This window comes from Phyllopteryx taeniolatus, chromosome 10 (assembly GCF_024500385.1).
Source record: "Phyllopteryx taeniolatus isolate TA_2022b chromosome 10, UOR_Ptae_1.2, whole genome shotgun sequence".
NCBI classification, from domain to species: domain Eukaryota; kingdom Metazoa; phylum Chordata; class Actinopteri; order Syngnathiformes; family Syngnathidae; genus Phyllopteryx; species Phyllopteryx taeniolatus.
The window spans coordinates 8,478,158-8,493,424 of NC_084511.1; the positions used below are offsets into that span (position 1 = coordinate 8,478,158).

General features: G+C 42.8%; 2 protein-coding genes across 6 annotated transcripts in view; one reads left to right on the forward strand and one right to left on the reverse strand.

The window, feature by feature from the left end:
- macrod1 (mono-ADP ribosylhydrolase 1) overlaps window positions 1-15,267 on the reverse strand; it is a 181,902-nt gene that overhangs the window by 69,491 nt on the left and 97,144 nt on the right. The gene's annotated exons all lie outside the window — the stretch shown is intronic.
- flrt1b (fibronectin leucine rich transmembrane protein 1b) overlaps window positions 7,425-15,267 on the forward strand; it is a 54,840-nt gene continuing 46,997 nt past the window's right edge. Inside the window, exon 1 of the mRNA XM_061787458.1 lies at window positions 7,425-7,544. The gene's annotated coding sequence lies outside the window, so the exon portion shown is untranslated. The remainder of the gene's footprint in view (window positions 7,545-15,267) is intronic.

Here is a 15,267-nt window from a genome sequence, read left to right on the forward strand (position 1 = left end):
ATTTCTTTATGGTTATGTTTGGTTTGATGATAATGCTTTTCTGAAATGCTTGACAGTTTAATTTGAATCCCATTAAAATAAAACTATATATGTTTCGCCTGGCCCTTCATCTTTTCTTTAAAGAATTGTACCCATCTTACAAATTTTCCCCGGGTAATCAAACAAATGAGCACAACTGTGTGTGTTTTCTCATTTACCAAATAAAAGTAGGGCTGTGAATTTCAAAAGAAGAGCAAGTAAATAAAAATAAAGTATTACGTGTTCAAATGAACTGCTTAACTTCAGAATAATTCTTTGAAAAAATTTTACAAAATACAGATAATAATTCATGTTTTGATCACATGGGTAGAAGCAAAATCATGCTTGTAAAAATGCATTATACATAGGTAGAAGGGTTTTCCAGAATTTTGAGGTCAACTTTGGGGGTGCGTATTATACATGGGTGCGCAATATATGCGAGAAATTACGCTAATTGGAAATTATCACAATAAGTAGAGCACAGGTTACGTGAAAGCGCTTTCCAACCCCAATCTTCAGAGCACACCGTTTTGTTTTTTTGTTTTTTAACATCGCAACATAATTAAATCACCTGGCTTTGCTGGTGTAATTCAGTGCCTAATACAATGAGCAGGGTCCTCATACAAACATTGAGTACTGATGAGCAATGCACGATATGATCTGAAAAAATCAAATAAATGTAACTCAGACTGGTCTTGCGTGCCAAAGGAAAATAAACAACTCTGTAAGAAGCAATAAGAAAACAATATTGTTCAGGTAGTCTTGTCAGGCAGTCATTAAAATAGCCATACTGCAGTTTTTTAATCTAAATAACAGGAAGTCAACAATTTCTTTAATGATATACAGTAAGTAGTGCTTTTTCCAAGTAGGCCAATGAAGGATTGAGAATAATGAGATCAATGGCCAAATTATTACCTCCTCCCTTGAAAGCAAGTCAATGCACACAGTGTAATTTTCAATCATTACAATATGTCTGGCAGCAGTATTTTTGTGGTTAATGGGACTAATGGTAGCGCATCCCTTAAAAAAGTTTATTCTTAAATTCCCTCCTTATAAATTTGATGTGCTGTGAAATTTATAGATACGGTGCTGTGAAAAAGTATCGCCCCCCTTGTCAAATTCTGATATTTTTGCATAGTTTCCCCACTTTAAAGTGTAAGATCATCCAATAAAATGAAAATATCAGACAAATATTACCCAAGTGAACTTAAAATGGAGTTTTAATGGAAAAGGAAAAAAAAAAGTATTCAAAGTTACCTGGCCTTACATGAAAAATTAACTACCCACCTTGTTAAATCATTAATTAATTGTGACTAATCACAATTTTGGGCTCATTTTCACTGATCACACCCAAGCCTGATTACCTCCAGACCTCTTCAACCACGAAATAAACAGCATCTGCCCTGACAAAATTAAGCCGGACAAAAAATCTAAAAAAGCTGCAACAAAATGACACGATCCCAAAAAATTCCAGAAGAAATAATGTAATTAACATCTATCAGTCTGCAAGGGGTTATCAAGCTATTTCTAAAGCTTTAGGATTCCACAAAACTACAGTGGTAAAAACACGGAACAGTGGTGAACATTCCCAGGAGTGGCCGGCCTACAAAGATTACCCCAAGAGAACAGCAATGACTTATTTTAGGAGGCCACAAAGGAACTCAGGCCAACTTCCAAAGAAATGCAGGCCTCCCTTGTCTCAGTTAAGGTTAGTGTTCATGACTCAACAATGAGGACGAGACTGGGCAAAAATGGCATCCATGGCAGAGTTTCAAGGCGAAAACCACTGCTGACCAAAAGAACATAAAGGCTTGTGTTACTTTTGCTAAACAACATCTGAATGATTCCCAAGGCTTTTGGGAGAACATTATATGGACTGATGAGATTACAGTTGAGCTTTTTGGAAGGTGTGTGTCTCGTCACATCTGGCATAAATGTAGCACAGCATTTCAGAAAAAGAACATCATACCAACAGTCAAACGTGGTGGTGTAGGTGTGATGGTCTTGAGCTGCTTTGCTCCTTCAGGACCTGGACAATTTGCTGTGATTGTTGGAAACCAGCCGGTGGATGACTGGTTAGCACATCTGCCTCACAGTTCTGGGGACCGGGGTTCAAATCCCGGCCCCGCCTGTGTGGAGTTTGCATGTTCTCCCCATGCCTGGGGTACATTCGTGGTAGGTTGATTGAAGACTCTAAATTGCCCGCAGGTGTGAATGTGAATGGTTGTTTGTTTCTATGTGCCCTGTGATTGGCTAGCGACCAGTTCAGGGTGTACCCTGCCTCCCGCCCGAAGATAGCTGGGATAGGCTCTAGCACGCACAAGGAAAATGCCTCCCAGTTCTGAGGATCCGGGTTCGAATCTGGCCTTGCCTGTATGGAGTTTGCATGTTCTCACCGTGTCTGTGTGGGTTTTCTCCGGGTACTCCGGTTTCCTCCCACAGAAAGCACAGAGCCTAAAACTGAATGTGGAGACTTTGAATGTTGGGACTATGACAGGAAAATCTCGGGAGTTGGTTGACATGATGATTAGGAGAAAGGTTGATATACTGTGTGTCCAGTAGACCAGGTGGAAAGGCAGTAAGGCTAGAAGTTTAGGGGCAGGGTTTAAATTATTTTACCATGGTGTAGATGGGAAGAGAAATGGAGTCGGGGTTATTTTAAAAGAAGAGTTGGCTAAGAATGTCTTGGAGGTTAAAAGTGTATCAGATCGAGTGATGAGGCTGAAACTTGAAATTGAGGGTATTATGTATTGGATATAACCTAGAGGTGAAAGAGAAATTCTGGAAGGAGCTAGACAAAGTAGTTCTGAGCATCAAAGTCAGACAGAGAATCGTGATTGGTGCAGATTGTAATGAACATGTTGGTGAAGGAAATAGGGGTGATGAAGAAGTGACGGGTAAGTACCACATCCAGGAAAGGAACTTGGGAGGGACAGATGGTGGTAGACTTTGCAAAAAGGATGCAAATGGCTGTAGTGAGCACATTTTTTTCCAGAAGAGGCAGGAACATTGGGTGACCTACAAGAGAGGAGGTAGAAGCACACAAGTGGCTTACATCTTGTGCAGACGATGTAATCTGAAGGAGGTTATCGACTGTAAGGTAGTGGTAGGGGAGAGTGTGGCTAGACCGCATAGGATGGTGGTGTGTAAGATGATTCTGGTGGTGGGGAGGAAGATTAGGAAGACAAAGGCAGAGCAGAGAACCATGTGGTGGAAGCTGAGACAGGACGAGTGTTGTGCAGCTTTTTGGGAAGAGGTGAGACAGGCTCTCGGTGGACAGGAGGAGCTTCCAGAAGACTGGACCACTGCAGCCAAGGTGATCACAGAAGCAGGCAGGAGAGTACTTGGTGTACTTCTGGCAGGAAAGGAGAGAAGGAGACTTGGTGGTGGAACCTCACAGTACAGGAAATCATACAAGGAAAAAGGTTAGCTTCTTAGCTAACCTTTTTTGGGACACTGAGAGGACATGTATGCCAGGTTGGACACTAAAAAAGGAGAAAAGGATCTATACAGGTTGGCCAGACAGAGGGATAGAAATGGGAAGGATGTGCAGCAGGTTAGGGTGATTAAGGATAGAGATGGAAATATGTTGACTGGTGCCAGTAGTGTGCTAGATAGATTTGTGAGCAACAGTATGGTTTCATGCCTAGAAACCACAGTACCACAGATGCATTATTTGCCTTGAGGATGTTGATGGAAAAGTACATATAAGGTCAGAAAGAGCTAAATTGTGTCTTTGCGGATCAAGAGAAAGCCTATGACAGAGTACCCAGAGAGGAACTGTGGTACTGCATGGGCAAGTCTGAAGTGGCAGCGAAGTATGTTAAAATAATAAAGGACATGTATGAATGGAATTTAAGGTGGAGGTGGGACTGCATCAGGGATCAGCCCTGAGCCCCTTCCTGTTTGCAGTGGTGATGGATAGGCTGACAGATGAGGTTAGACTGGAATCCCCGTGGACCATGATATTTGCAAATGACATTGTGATGTGCAGTGAAAGCAGGGAGCAGGTGGAGGAACAGTTAGAAAGATGGAGGCATGCACTGGAAAGCAGAGGAATGAAGATTAGTTGAAGTAAAACAGAATATATGTGCATGAATGAGAGAGGTGGTGGGGGAAGAGTGAGGCTACAGGGAGAAGAGATAGCAAGGGTGGAGGACTTAAAATACTTGGGATCAACCGTCCAGAGCAATGATGAGTGTGGTCAGGAAGTGAAGAAACAGGTCCTAGCAGGTTGGAACGGGTGGAGGAAGGTGTCAGGTGTGTTATGTGACAAAAGAGTCTCTGCTCGGATAAGGGCAAAATTGATAAAAAAGTGGTGAGGCCAGCCATGATGTACGGATTAGAGACAGTGGCACTGAAGAGACAACAGGAAGCAGAACTGGAAGTGGCAGAAATTAAGATGTTGAGGTTCGCTCTCGGAGTGACCAGGTTGGATACAATTAGAAATGAGCTCATCAGAGGGACAGCCAAGGTTAGTTAGAGAGAGCAGACTTCGGAAACGTCTAGAGGAGAAATAGAGAGTACCGTATTTTCACGACCATATAACTTAAAAGTCTTAAATTTTCTCCCAAATGGACAGGGTGCCTTTTAATGCGGCGCGCCTTATATAGGCACCGAGTTCCAAAATCTATAACTGTTGTGTGATGAGCGCTCCGCTTGACTGACTGGGAGCATTTCCTGCCGACACGCTGCTTATATAGAGGAAAGGCAGACGTGACTGAGTACAGCATGCGGACTTAAAGGGGGAAGGGTGCGAGTGAAGGAGGACGCTAAATGCACGCCCCCAGAAGGTATACAGCGCCAGTATGTGCATTGTGCAAAACAACATCAGTTTGGCTAAGAACCCCCGAAAATGGCACCTACGAAGATACACACTTACGAAGCACAGTTTAAACTGCAAGCTATTAGTTACGTGGAGGAACATGGGAATCGAGCAGCCGCGAGAGAATTCAAGATCAACGAATCCATGGTTCCCAAGTGGAGGAAGCAGGAAAACGAGCTTCGCCAAGTCAAGAAGACGAAGCTGACTTTCCGCAGAAACAAGGCGAGGTGGCCCGAGTTGGAAGACCAACTCGAGCAATGGATTAATTATCAAAGAACAGCCGGGAGAAGCGTCTCTACAGTCACCATTCGACTGAAGGCAATAAGGCTTGCAGAAGGAATGAAAATCGAACATTTTCAAGGAGGTCCGTCTTGGTGCTTTCGTTTTATGAAACGGTGCCATTTATCCATCCGGGCAAGGACTACCGTGGTGCAGTAACGTCCGGCGGATTACAAGGAAAATCTGGCCATCTTCCGCTCCTACTGCAGTAAAAAGATTGCCGACAAATATATCCAGCCCAACCACATCACCAACATGGACGAGGTGCCGCTCACTTTCCACATCCCGGCGAACCACACTGTAGAGAAGAAGGGGACCACCACGGTAGTGATACGCACAATGGGGCACGAGAAGTCAGCTTTTACTGTTGTGCTTGGTTGCCAAGGTAATGGACAGAAACTGCCACCAAAGGTGATTTTTAAGAGGAAGATGCTGCCTAAAGAAAAGTTTCCAGCCGAAGTCATCGTTAAGGCCAATCAAAAGGCCTGGATGGACGAGGAGAAAATGAGAGCGTGGCTGAGTGAGGTGTACGTAAAGAGACCAGATGATTTTTTCCACACGTCACCGTCCCTGTTGATCTGTGACTCCATGCGCGCCCATCTCACAGCCGCTGTGAAAAAACAAGTGCAACTAAGACTGAGAGGCAACGCCAAGCGAGTTACGCCACCATATGTGAATGGATTGTGGATGCTTGGGCTAAGGTATCTGCTTTGACTGTTGTCCGAGCTTTCGTGAAAGCCGGCATCATTGCTGAATAGCCCCCCGGCAACGAGACTGACTCTGACAATGACGAGAGGGAATCTGGCGTGTTTGTTGGGAGAACTTGCCTAGCTGTTCATTTCTGATACAGAAGATGAGGACTTTAATGGATTTGTGGATGAGGATTGATTTACCTTGTTAGCTGTCTCAATGTTGGCATAGACATATTTTATTGTTTCACTCACCCAACTCAGAGTTGACTTCACTGAAGCTCCGCGCGGTGTAGGCTGAGGCTCGGAGCGCATCAGACGCACAATATAATCTTATTCCAAGTGTTGCACTGAGGCAACTGGTCATTAATTTTAACAAAGGTAAGACAGACTTTTGTTCGCCGCCGCTGGGCACAAGCAGGTGTTCGTGCTCGTTCTTCGTTGGTTTTCGCCACTTCTTCGTTGGTTTTCGCAACTTCTTCGGGGCCCGCGGACAAGGCATCGAAACTGGGAACCGAAAATTTTAAATTTGAACAATTCCGGGAGAACCGGAACATTAGTCCCGGTTCCAATCGGTTCTCGATTCCCGATGCCCAAACGTAAACATCAATATCTTTGTAAAGGCAGAACTTTTTTTATTAAATCAGTTTTTGTATTAGAGCTTACTATGTTGGGTTGAACCAAGTTTAGCATTGATCCTAAAATCAAGAGCTATGCAATATGGACACAATTTTATATCCTGAAATAGGTCATTTTATAGCCCAATAACAATATAAATCTGAAAATATCTGGTCGTACAATCACTTTCCGAGAAATGCAGTTAAGAGTAAAGAATGAAAATACAACACAATGCTTACATTCAAGCATGCCTACCATTCATCCAGTAAAAGTATTTACAAAGCGGAGGAAAGGAAATGACAGGATTTCCTCAGTAGTGGCAAGGTACACTATGTCTAACGATATAAACGATAGAGGATTCAATTGTACGATAGCCATTATTATATATCTATAGTATTTATTGTTATATTACTCGGCTGAACTTATACCATTGGCCAGCTCTCATTTTTCATCTCCCAATACTAAACTCATCTTTTTTTGTGATATTGTTATGTCCTGTCGATGGCCGCTTGTTCAGAGATAAAAGTGTGTGAGGCAGAATCTGCCTGGGAGTCCGGTGGGCGAAAACAAAGACATTGTTGCAGGACACACACATAAAGTACATTCAAATGCAGACAGAGTCAGTGGGTAACCATGGCGATGCTAAAGCCCAAAGGTTTGTTACGGAAATCTAGTTAATTAGACTGACTCTGTACTCTTGGGGTGAGGAAGGGTTAGAGCATCTGACTAAATCAACAAGTACCGTCGTGTACATGCTGGCCTACACAACCAACTGAAAGTAGCAGACAACTACTACACTTAAATACTTTCTTCTTTAGCAGTATTACATGACTAATCGGGATAGCGTATAGTGCAGCGGCTAAATAAAACGTGCCAACATCTGCTGCCAAAACACACCAATTATCGTATCAGGGTGCTAAGTTATACAAGTACATATGGAGAGAGAGAGAGGGAGGGAGTGGGGGAGGAGAAGTATCGGGGGACGGGGTGTGGGTGAGCAAGCAAACGGGAGAGAGATGAAGTGAAAGTGAGTTGAGAGTGGAGCGAGGAAGACGCAGGACTAAATTTGCCTGGAACATAAAACAACAAGATGGAGTGTATTTCTTTCTTGGGAGGTAAGTAATCTCACTGAGGGGGTGTGTGCGTGTGTGTGTGTGTGTGTGGGGGGGGGGGTGCAGTGGAAGAGGAATGAGGGTACAAAGGCTGGAGGGCTTGAGAGATTGATACACCAGTGAAGGACACAAGCTAAATACCTTAAACATTGGTAGGCGGCAGGAGGAAGACATTGATTTGACAAAGAGGATGTAAGAGGACAAAGCACTCATCCTCTGCTTGGCTCGTGCACGTGTGTGTGTGTGTGTGTGTGTCGGTGTGTGTGTGTGTCGGTGTGTGTCGGCGTGTGTGTGCGTGCATGCGTGTGCGCGTGTGTGGGCGTGTTTGAATAGGGGATTAAATTCAGAATAATGATGATGTTTTTTTTTTTGTTTTTTTTTTAAAGGCTCCAATCTCTAATACAAAGCTTCATTAAAGCAATCTTTTTTTCAATTCTGCAGCCCTCCACCTTATTTTCTCCCTCTGCCTCCCTATTATTCCCAAAGCCCCAATGCAACTTGTTTGTGTATTCCTACTCCTACTTCTGCTCGGCCCATGACTCCGTGCCCAAACCACCCTTATACTTCTTTGACATATTTCAAATCCAGCCATCATTGAAATGACAATGTCAATAAATTATGTCAAACTGTCCTAAAGGGAAAAAAAGGGATAAAGCTAGTGACATGCTAGTATACTTTTATTTAATTATTTAATTTATTTAATTTATTTTATAAGCAGAAGTGTCACTGATTTGACTTCTGCTTTGAATTAAGTGAAGGAAACTCAATGAATGAATGCATGTGTAAAAAGTATTTCTTGACAGTATGGGCAACATCCTCCCCCTCCTTGAGCCGTCACCTTATGGTGGTGGGAGGATTTGTGTGTTCCAGTGATCCTAGGAGCTACCGTAATTTATCATCTAGAATGCGCATTTTTCCCTGCAAAAAATTGTCAAAACTCAATAGTGCGCATTGTACATAGGTATAGGGGAAAACGGGGGGAAAAAAACTCCCATTTTATAAATGTAGGCCGCCATCAAGAGGTTATGAAAAAGCTGTAGACTTTCATTCCAAAATGCCACCGCCCCCTAGAGGTTATGAGAAAGGTGTACACTTTCATTCTAATATGCCACCGCCACCTAGTGGTTATGAAAAAGATGTAGCCTACACTTTCATTCCAATATGACAGGGGTACGTATGACTGCACATATGTACAGATGTGCTCATAAATTTACATACTCTCGCAGAATTTGTGAATTATTATTATTTTTTTAAATATGACTGATGACGGAACAACAACCATCATTAATTTCTTTATGGTTATGTTTTGTTTATTGATAATGCTTTTCTGAAATGCTTGACTGTTTAATTTGAATCCCATTAAAATAAAATTCAATGTTTTTCGTCTGACCCTTCGGTGGCCAGAGGCAGGGACCTTGGTGGTCCGATCCCCGGCTACAGAAGCTGGCTCTGGGGACATGGAACGTCACATCTCTGGCAGGGAAGTAGCCCGAGCTGGTGTGTGAGGGGGACATTGAGTCCGAGTGGACCATGTTCCGCACCTCCATTGCTGAGGTGGCCGACCGGAGCTGTGGCCGTAAGGTTGTTGGTGTCTGTCGTGGCGGCAACCCGTTGGTGGACACCAGCGGTGAGGGATTCAGTCAAGCTGAAGCTCCTATCAGGCATTTTTGGGCTGTGGGACTCCTGAGGCAGCTGATGGGTACCGGCTGGCCAAGCGGAATGCAGCTTTAGTGGTCGCTGAGGCAAAAAAAAAAATCACGCCTGGGGGGAGTTCGGTGAGAGCATGAACGACCATCTGGCGTCTCAGGAAGGGGAAGCAGTACACCATCAACTCTGTGTATAGTGGGGATGGGGCACTTCTGACCTCGACTCGGGAGGTTGTGAGTCGGTGGGAGAATACTTCGAAGACATCCTAAATTCTAACGACACAACTTCCCTTGAGGAAGCAGAGTCTGGGATCTCTGAGGTGAGCCGTAATCTCCAACTCTCACTAGAGTGATTCGCAGCCGAGTGTGAAGCGGTTCGCGTGAAAATCAGCGCCTCCAAATCTGGTGAGTGCCCTCTCCAGGTCGGGGATAAGATCCTGCCCCAAGTGGAGGAGTTCAAGTATCTTGGGGTCTTGTTCCCGAGTGAGGAAAGAATGGAACGGGAGATCGAGAGGTGGATCGGTGCAGCGTCTGCAGTGATTTGGACCTTGTATCGGTCCGTTGTGGTGAGGAAGGAGTTGTGGTGAGTCGATCTACGTTCCTACCCTCACCTATGGTCACGAGCTGTGGGTTGTAACTGACAGACTGTCCGGGCTCTCCCTTAGTGATATGGTGAGAAGTTTGGTCATCCGGGAGGGGCTCAAAGTAGAGCAGCTGCTCTTCCACATAGAGAGGAGCCAGATGAGGTGGCTCGGGCATCTGATTAGGATGCCTCCTGGATGCCTCCCTGGTGAGGTATTCTGGGCATGTCCCACCTGGAGGAGACCCCAGGGATGACTCAGTACACGGTGGAGAGACTATGTCTCCCAGGCTGGCCTGGGAACACCTCGGGGTCTCCCCGGAAGAGCTGGATGAAGTGGCTGGGGAGAGGGAAGTCTGGGGGTCCCTGTTAAAGCTACTGCCCCCGCAACCCGACCTCAGATAAGCGGAAGAAAATGGATGGATGGATGGATGGATGGATAATCAACATAAGTAATTATTTAATCATACAAATATCACATGCAATAACAGATGACTTTGCATTTATAACTTAGCCTGAGCATTTGATTCAACTCAATCAGAGCAAATACTAAAACGTTTTTGTTTTAATTTCAAAATGTATTGGAAAAACAACTGACGAGTTTAACCGCAAATGACGAGAAACACCACCAAAAATTGAGCCACGCCTACTAGCAGACTCCATATCATGGAATGGCTCGCTGATAATTTCCTAACCCTGCAAAACCAAACAACTCCTCTGTAAGCCACGTCAAAAATCAAGGAAACTGACAAGTTCCAAATAGCATTTTACTGCAGCTAGCGTAAACTCCATTGAAGGCCAATCCCGAGCCCATAAGTATTTAAATGATCACAAACTTGTCACTTATCACATACGTCCTCAAGCATCTCTCCATCCGTTATTTCTTGTTAACCCGCAGCTGATATAACTTCGATTGTGCTCGAAAGTGATATTTGCGTGAAACAGTCCAAGAGAGATGATGATGTATCAGTTGCGAATGATACGATTCTTAGAGACGGCTCTTTGAAGTGAAGGACGGGAGCTGTTGGTTTTTCTTGTCTTTTTCTGTTCCACAAATAACCTGCATTAGGCAAATGTGTAGTGTTCATTACATCGGTGGAGAAAAACAAAAGCAAGGGGACCGGTCGTTAATGAACATCCAAGTGTGTCTACTGCAACGCCTTTGAAGACTTTTTCAGTAAAAGTTCAGGTTTTTTCCAAATTACTCTCTTAATTGCGTAATTTAAGTATATCAACTTACCCTTAAGTACAGTACAAGGAGTCAACATACCCTAAAGTACAGTAAAGTGAACTCCCACCTATTCGCTAAAAACTCACCATTCACATAATGTATTTCATGCTCATAAGTGGAACAGAAAATGGGTGGCTGCACCTATTAATACAGTACAGGGAATTATACATATTTTTTAGGGGACGTCTGTTACTCGTGGGTTATCGTTATTCGCAGCAGGACTCGCTTCCTCTCCCCCGTGAATAGCAGGGATTTATGGTACAGTGTATTTTTGTCTCGCTTGCGTCCCAAACAACACCTTGGGCGGTGTAAGTGTGAGCCACAACAATAAAGTGGCAGCTGGATAACTAAACTACTGTACAAGTTGGGACTTGATGTTAATCTATTGCCAAAGAATGCTAAAAGTCTGACTGGGGCGGTCACTGCAAATGCACTATATTTTCATTCATGTGGTGAGCATTGTTTTTGTAATTCAGTTGTTGCTTTTATAAACCTGCTCTATTTGATTGCCTCGCATTACGCAAGGAGGTAGCTCTGCCTATATTGCTTTACATATCCTAAAGCAGTTTAGTGCATCTGAACAGAGTAGTAAATAATTCATTTGGATGTTGTTGCCTTGCAAATGCTCCATGTTGACATACTTTGCTTTTATTACATATAGGCAGAGGTCGGTAGCGTAGCCAAATATTGTACTGTAAGAGTATTGTTACTTTAGAATAGCATGACTCAAGTAAAAGTAAAAAGTAGCCCTCCAAATAATTACTAGAAGAGTAATAAAGTACTCAGTTAAAAAACTACTGAAGTACTGATTAACTGTTAAGTAACTTCAATCAGTAACTACAACGACGCCCCCCCCCTCCAACACACACACCCAACCATGAAACCCTTTGATTGGCCTGCAAAGGCTTTGTGTGCGGTCATATGACTGCCTTGTGCTGTCTGATTGGTGAATTGGAGTCAAATGACACTTGTGGTGACATTGGACTAGTGCAAATGGCGCCCAACGCGGAAGTCAAAACCTAAAAAGAGATTGAGCACGCAATAATTGATTCATAAAAGTAGCGAGGGGCGTGTAGATCATTTTAATGGAGTAAAAGTATTGCTTGTTCTTAACATAAATGCTCAAGTAAAAGTAAAAAGTCATCTTTGGTTATACTCAGAGCAAATACAGGATTGCAAAATTGCTGAGTGACAAAGTGACTGCGTCTTGGGCAAAGCTTTGCATCAACTGCCAAACTCAGAGGAGTTAAGGAATAAATTTGGGGAGACATTACGAAGCATTTCAGAACCAGAATTGTGCTGTGTTGGGGCCTATTTCGAAGAGGATGACGTCATAAACATAAGCTTTCACACACTGCTCAAAGTGCATTTCTGGGGTTTTTTTGAGCAAGTGATCAGCCTGGCAGTCCTCGCCAAACCATGCAAGAACAGTATATAAAGGCATACATGTGTTCGGGTTTACAACAATATTTAACTACATTTATTATTTATAAAGTAACCGTGGATTAAAAAGCTAAGCTTGCAGTCATTGTCATGAAACATGATCGTGGGGGGGGGAACCAGCCTGGGGACGTGGGTGTCTCGCTTGCTGTGTTCGCTCACAGCACACCGTCGTTGGACACTGACCAAAGTATTGCAAAGTGTGAGAAGTCGCCAAGGACCAATCAGAGCAACGCTGTTTTCCACGTTTGAATTAGAGATATAAGTGATCCAATCAGAGCAAATCTTATTTATACATATTAAATATGAATGAGAAATCCAGTCCTCTGAAGTGTCAGGCATAAAAGACCAACTAGAATAGCTGGAAAAAGGCACCCTGGGTATTTTCAACCCAAATTATCTTGCAAACACCATAAAAGGCCATCAAAGATTATTTTTAAAAATGAGGGCATGGGACTTTTAAAGCATATCAGACATATTTATACAAACAATTAGCATCACAGAGTCAATACTGCAATGACTTACACCTTCCCATAAGACTTCACACACTCCATAGTGTGTTTTATCTGAAATTCGGGAAGTTGTGGCACAAACATGATTCAACCCAGTTTTACTTAAGAAAATAATTGCCATTGCAGGGCCATTAACTTGATACCGTGAGGGATAACTAGACCATAAATTACAGCAATACAGTCGCCGAACTAATAGTTCCTATAGGAATATGACTGCCATATTTTTCATTAGGGGAAGTGCAGAAGAAAATGAAAGAACAACCTGATTTCAAATGAGAATTAGCAGCACTGTTTAATGTTTGATTCTTAAGGCTGCGCCAGGATATAAAAACGTAAAGTACTACCTCACGGCAGTTAAGTCCATTAAGGAGAACACCTTATCAAAACTGAGTTGAACCATTGACAACTTCATCATGACACAGTTACATTCTATGTAACATACATATTTTATACGTGCCCACAAGTGGAACACCTCCAATAGGATTATATCATGCAAATATTATATATATGGTTAAACACCTCCGGACACATTGTTTAGAAATAACGGCGTGTCTTTGATGTGCTCCATGTGGCTCCGACTCTCAGCTGATCACTGCACTTAACAGGTAACTAAAACTATAAAATATGTACTATGCTAAGAATTTAAATAGGAAGTAAAACTGCGGGTCAACTCAAATGCAAATAACTAGCTAAAAATTTTATTTTTTACCAAGTGAGCATATGAGCAAGAGACTCTCTCTGTCCAGAACACTCAAGCACATACAGGATAGGCAGATATGATAATTTTCCTCCAGTTTTTGAGCTGCTACTGTACCTGCTGCTAATCTGGACTGGCTTGCCAAATTGTTCTGTTTTATCTGATATCTACAAAGCAGCCCATCAGTGGGAGCTTAGGAGCATGTTTAAAATACCTGCAGCATCAGACACTCATGTGTGTATTTTTATGAGCTTTTCAAAAAAGAATGCTCTCTCGTCAAAGTGCAACTTTCCCCATGTGAAAATAGAATTCATAACATTTAAATTGAAGTTCAGAGGTTTGATATTAATACTGGGTAAAAAAAAATAGCCGTGTGAGAAATTCCTACTAAAGTATATAAAAAGTAAAACGTATGGAATTAAAATTTAAAGAGAAGCTCAGATGACTTCATTAAAAAATAACTGGTTAGCTCCTTCATTTAAACCAGGGGTGTCCAAACATTTCCTTCCATAGGCCACACAAAGAAAAATCGAAGGAGGCAAGGGCCACGATGACATCTTTCATTTATTTAACACACTAAACCAATCCATCAGTTTAGGTAAATATACAGTCGATGTTTTATGTGTGTATATATATATACACACACACACACACACAACTGGTATTTATTTAATACTTCGTATTTATTTAATACTGACAGCTTCAAGACGCCTCCTGTATGGAGAAACTAGTCGTATGCATTGCTTTAGTGTGATTTTGGCTCATTCCTCCACACAAGCAGTCTTGAAATCTTAAAAGTTCCGTGTGCTTCATTTATGGACCTTGAGTTTCAGTTATTTCCATAGATTTTCGATTAGATTCAAGTCAGGTGGTTGGCTGGGCCATTCTAGCAGCTGAATTTTTTTTTCTGTGAATCCAATTGAGAGTTTCCTTGGCAGTATTATTTGGATCATTATCCTGCGGAAATGTCCACCATAGTTTCATTTTCATCATCCTCATAGATGGCAGCAGATTTTTGTCAAGAACGTCTCGGTACATTTGCCCGTTCATCCTTCCTTCAATACTGTGAAGTTTACCAGTACCATTTGCTGAAAAAGCAGCCCCACACCATCATGTTCCCACCTCCGAACTTCACTGTTGGTATGGTGTATTTAACGTGATGTGCAGTGCCATTTCTCCTCCAAACATGGTGTGCATGATGGCATCCAAAGAGTTCAATTTTGCTTTCATCAGACCAGAGTATATTCTCCCAGTATTAACTGGCTTGTCCAAATGTTGTTCAGCAACGTGGTGAGCGTGCATACAGGCCATGGCGGCGGAGTGGATTACTCCTTGTGACAACAGCACCTGCTAATTCCAGGTCTTTTTGAAGCTCTCCACAGGTGGTCCTTGGCTCTTGGACAACTCTTCTGATTATTCTTTGCACTCCTCTGTCAGAAATCTTGCGAGGAGCACCTGATCGAGGCTAATTTATGGTGGTATGATTGGCTTTCCATTTAAGTATTATGGCCCCAATTGTGCTCACTGGAATATTCAGAAGCTTAGATATGCTCCTATAACCAATCCCATTGTTACGTTTTGCAACAAGTAGTTCGCGATGGTCTTGAGACAGCTCTCTGC